This window comes from Hydra vulgaris, chromosome 15, assembly GCF_038396675.1.
Source record: "Hydra vulgaris chromosome 15, alternate assembly HydraT2T_AEP".
Classification (NCBI taxonomy): Eukaryota; Metazoa; Cnidaria; class Hydrozoa; order Anthoathecata; family Hydridae; genus Hydra; species Hydra vulgaris.
This window is the reverse complement of record NC_088934.1, coordinates 17,861,968-17,867,967: the sequence shown is the minus strand read 5'-3', so window position 1 is coordinate 17,867,967 and position 6,000 is coordinate 17,861,968.

Genomic DNA, 6,000 nt, shown 5'->3' with positions numbered 1-6,000 from the left:
AGAAAGAACGCGATTGGCTTGTATATTATGCTAAAAGAGGTAGTATTTACAGCAAATCTTGCTTCTTTATTAGGAAAACTAAGAGTTCCTAAACAAACAGTGATGTATTTTGCAACTGGAAAGTTTCTAATAAGGCAATCTGTGAGCATGAGCATTCAGCTAAACATAATAATGCTTTCTCTCTCTTTGTTAATCAAAGTGAATGCTTTTATTTATTGGCAGGGCTTATCGCAATTTTGTTTCATAGTGAAACAGTTTTATAGTGAAAAAGATTATCTGAAAAATGCGTGCTCTGCTCTTCAAACGGGTTATTATTAGTTACAAGGTACAATTATCAGAATCAGTTTTTTTAAGGTCTTAGTTGTAAATAGTATTTGTACATTTGAAATATGCGTTTAAATTTCAAAGTAACCTTAAAAGAGCTGAACAATGACAAAACGCAACAGCCGAGACAATAGCAGAAGTTATTAGACTTCTCAGGATATGGATCAACTGGAGACGTGCGTCATCATAGTCATCTGAGCACACAAATGGAAAGGTGTGTGAACAAAATGCTTCAAGTTGTTGAAATCGACTTACCAGTGGTGAATGAACTGTACAGCTCTCTGTCTATTTTCGTTCGAGTGGTCAGATCAAATATTGAAAAACTTGAAAAAGAACCATTAATGATGGTGGGCACAGACAGATACTCTGCTGACCAAAAACGAAAAAAAAGGAGCAAAAATGCCGTATGTTTATTGAGGCTTAAAACATTACTGGAACGGAGGAAAAATGATTTCTAAGTTTAATGTCATCATGGATTGACTTTTAGTTGAGTTTGAAAGGCAAAAGTAAGCTTACCCACTATTTATCTCTTGTTCTCCTGTCCATCTTCATAATATTGAATTTGTTGCAACCAAATGCATGGCCTAGAGCTTTTAAAGATACGGGAATTTGTTTTCTAAATAAATGTCTGTATTTAAAATGCTTCGTTTTCACTTTAATTAATATTGGTATCACTTAGAGGCAATTCTACAAATAAAATGATGGAATCCTTATAAAAGGCCGACTGGTTTCCTAAGAAAAAGAAAAAAGTTCCTCGAAGCTTAAATTTACCTGACTGAATTGTGTCAAATACCCAACTAGCCAGCTTAGTTCGTAAAAACACCAACAATAACATAAAAATCACCTTCTTTGGGGGAAGGAGGCTGTTCAACCCCTTTACCCCTCCCCTCCCCCCTCCCCCACACACGCACACCCTCCCCCATTTGTAAAATTGTCTCAGGTAACAGTGATTAAAGAAACTGGTATCTACGTATCCTAGTTTACGTAGGGATTTTAGTGTGTGATTGTAGGGAGGGGAAGCAAAAGCGTTTTTAGGCTCATACTGGCCCCCAATTTCGCTGGGGGGCCAGTATGAGCCTAAGACGGGTCTGTATATATGTATATATATATATATATATATATATATATATATATATATATATATATATATATATATATATATGTATATGGGGTCATCCATAAATAATGTCAGTGTTTTTTCTCAATTTTTCGACTCCCCTCCCACCTTTGTCAAACTGTCAATTTTTGGCAAACCCCCCGTTATATATGATGTCAGTTTATGTGTACTACCCCCTAAAAAACAATAAAAATGCTTAAAAGCCATTGATTTTTTTTCTGACTAAATTATACATTTATATAATAGTAGATCTCATTAAATTATATTATATAATAGTCGATATCTCATTAAATAATCAACTAAGATAATAGTATTATATATCTTTAATATAATCTTCCCATGGGTTGTTGAAGTGATCATCGATTGAAACAATAGGTAGTGAATGCTCTCCGCGCTCTTAAAGGATATCGTATTTTTGAGGTACAATCAAATTCGTTGCGTCAACTTCATTTTCATTTAACCATTCAGCAGTTTCCGAACTCTTCTGCAAGGCGACGACTGCCAAACATTCTGTCTGATGCTTGGCAGCGATACGAACAGGTTGGACCCTTTTGATTAGAGGGAGTGTTATAGCAGAAGAATGGATAGAAGCATGCTTTTTCAACATAGCTTGAGAGGCAAAGTAGATAATGCACTTTTTATAGATTCTATCAGCTAGGCTAGACTGAATTGATGGACAAAACGTATCATACGGCAAAATTGGAAATCCTTTGGCAGTACGAGGAAGAATACTTTCAATGTTTGATGCAATGAGCATAAAGACGGATGATGGAAACAATTTTTTTGCTCCTTCTGAGACATATACTGCTTTGAGCCCACCTCTTGTTTGGTTGACAGGGACAGGTGGCGCAAGAAATCTTGCTCTAATAAGAGTAAAGTAAAAGCTTCTAATAGTCCGACAACAAGAATGATTTTCACATTTCACAATTTGAGTAAAATATTGACTTGTACAAAGATGATCGGCAATCCAACGTTGATCTTGTAATAAAAGGCTCCTTGACTCTAGCTCTGATTTGTATGGATCAATATACTCTGCAATGATTGAATAACCGTCAATTTATAGATCAGACCAAATATCAGCCAAAGCCTGTCCAGCAAAACCAAAGTTCTATTTTTCTAAATTTTCATCTATTGTCCTGCCTGATTTAAAAAGATATGTTAGTTATTAAAGTTTAAAAATTATATTAATATTTTTACAAATTAACTTTTGTCAATATAATTACCTTGAGAATCAAGATGAGTTCCGTAATGTTCGCGAGGAAAAAACACCTCAAATAATTCTTTACTTAGAGGTGCCATTCATCGCTCAGCTCTGTTGAATGCACTGCGGCCTGGAGAGTCCTTCATGATGAAAAGAGCGTCAAGGTTATTCTTCAAGAAATGGTGAACCCCAATTTCAATTACTTTCTGGTATCTGGGATTTTCGTCGGTTCCTCCATTGATGCTAAACACAACGATAGGCTTAACCATTTTAGTTTGAGGATCTCTGGTAATAGAGTCGAATTCTTTGATATCCAAGAGCCGCTGAAAGTCTAATCCATGAGCAAAGGCGGTCAAGGATGCGTGTTTTCCTGATCGAACAGCAATGTAGGTAGGTCCAGAATAAGTAATAGCATCTGTTTTTTTGAGACCATCTTTTTTGATCGTAATTCCAGCGTATACAGGTGGTATAAGCTTGTGCTTAGCAGCCACGACCCAGTCGTGGTCCGGGAGAGATACCCGGTACTCCAAATGCATCAACAACGGCGCCTGTTTTTTAGCTTCTGTGATTCCATTTGGGACTCTAGCCTTGTCGTCTTGGCTAATGAAACACACTTCATCTGGCCCTAAAAAAGAACAAACTTTTTGCACATATTTTATAGTTGAACTGAAAAAGAGTCCGTCAACATGTTTTAAATGAGATTCGTTCTGAGGACTGATCAATCTAACAGGGACTGCTTTGACGTGCTTTTGCCTTCTAATGTTCCGTAACTTCTCGGAAGTAGACGAGTATAGAGGGCGCTCTTGCTGATTGCGAATTTGTTCATCTCGGATGTCAATTCGTCGAGAGTTTTAATGCTTTAAATAATAAAGAAATATATTTGGATATAGTTAACTTTTTTACAGAGATTTATATCGTAAATTATATTCAAATCAAATCTTGAAATTAGTTGTTATTGAAAGTTGTTATTAGTTAGTTGAAATTAGTTGAATTTGATTCGCAATCAAATTTTTAAAAAATAAAAAAAAACGGTAGTAATTTTTATTTTACGTTAGTAGTTGTTATTTATTTAATGTCTTTGGGAAATTTATTATATTAATTTATAATATTATTTTATAAATAATTTAATAAAATATAATATCAAATTCCCCGCATTTAATATTAGTTTCCCCACAAACAAAACATCATTTCTATACCATTTAGTAGAGGGGTGTTAGCCTCTCCCCATTGTCAATTAGTGTCAAACTTTCCAGCACTCTATTCCCCCCCCCCCCCCCACTGTATTTACTGACATCATTTAGGGATTACCCCTATATATATAAGAACATTAAATACTATATATGTATATATATATATATATATATATATATATATATATATATATATATATATATATATATATATATATATATATATATATATATATATATATGTATATATATATATATATATATATATATATATATATATATATATATATATATATATATATATATATATATATATATATATATATATATATATATATAGTATTTAATGTTCTTATAAAACAAAGCAGTAATAAATTTATATAAAAAAAACTCTTATCCAACTTTTTCTTCTACTGCTAGTTTCTCTTTCAACTGGATCATCAGGAATCAATCAGGATATAACTAAACATTTGCCATACAAACAAGATGCCATACCACCAAATTTTCATAAAATGTAAACTAACTTGTCACCATTTTATATTTTTTACTACATAGCTATAATTAGATAGGATATTTCAAAGCTAGTAAAACCTATCTAGTTACATTACTTTCATTTTTTTTTTAAATTCTATTCACATCTAGAAGAAGCCTACTAGAGTGGAACACTCACAGAACTTGTTTAACAATCCATATGACGTATGCAATCTAATTATAGAAAAGTACTAGTCAATCCCTATGTAGTTACGTTATTATTTCAAGCATACTACAGAGAAGGATTAAGGATTGAAAGGTGCATATAGTGAGCGTTATATTTTTTGTTTTTTTAGTTTTTTTTTATATTTTTAGTCTTTTATAGTTTTTAAATTTTTTTTTAACAATTTTTTTTTGGAAAAAAAGGGAGTTCTATCAAAAAATATTCTTAAAAACAAGGATGAAACTTAATTGAATGACGAGTAACAAAAGAATGAATTAAGTAGATGGCTCAAGAGACGCTAGCTCTTTAGAGGAGTGCCTGTCGTATTATTTGTAGAAAAGAGAAAGAGAAGCAACATTACAACAATGTAACAATGGTTGGAGGTTGGCTGCAAGAGCAGGTTCAACTATGTTTATCATGCGTTTTTGCACCTTGTTTAAAAGCGAAAGGGCATCATTGGAAGATCCACCCCAGATATGGCAACATTGTTCCATACAAGACCGGGTTTGAGATTTGTAGAGATAAAGAATAGAATCCGGAGCTAGAAAGTGTCAAGCACAATAAAGAGATTTTAGCAAATACTAATTTTGTATCAGCTATCAACCTTAGTAGATACTAATTTTGCAATCTATTTAATATATAGTTTCCAAGAAAAATCGGAAATAAGAGTTAATCCTACAAAATGAAGGGTAAATAACTCGTCAAGTACATTACCGTTCATAAGTATAGGAAGATCTAAATTATTGCGGTAACAATCGGCAAAAATAAAATTGGGTTTTATCTGAGTTAAAGTTTACCAGCCACTCTGAGCCGCATGCTGTAACAGAAATGAGATCCTTTCAAAGCTCTAACTCCCCATCCAAGCAATCAGAGAGTGTTGGCTTTATATCAAGGCAAGAATAAATGGTAATATCATCAGCGAACAATCCCTTCTTGGATGTGAGAATATCTGGAAGATTGTGAATGTTAATTAAAAAGAGTATAGGGCCAAGGATGGAACCTTGAGGAACCCTGGAAGTTGCAGGATATGAAGAAGAGAACAGTCCAGTGGAGGCAATTTTTATATTATGATTGGAGAGAAAGGCTTTAATAATCTTAAAGATTTTATCTAATACACCGTAAGAAGAAAGCTCATGGAGAAGACCAGCATGCCAGACTTTATCAAAAGCTTTAAAAATGTCAAGAGTGATAGCCTTTATCTCTCCACCTCTATTTAATCTTCGATAAAACCTATCGGTTATTACTGTTGGCAAATCAGCTATAGAACAAGAAGAACGAAATCCATATTGATGATCAGAATGTAAGTTATTAGATTTAGGATAAAAGATTAGGTGTTTGTTAATTAAAGATTCAAAAACCTTGCTTATGATAGGAAAAAGACTAATGGGACGAAAGTTAGAGAAGTCAGATTACTCTCCAGAGTTTTTTAAAATAGGAATAACAGATGCCGCTTTCCAGAATAGCGGAAAACAGT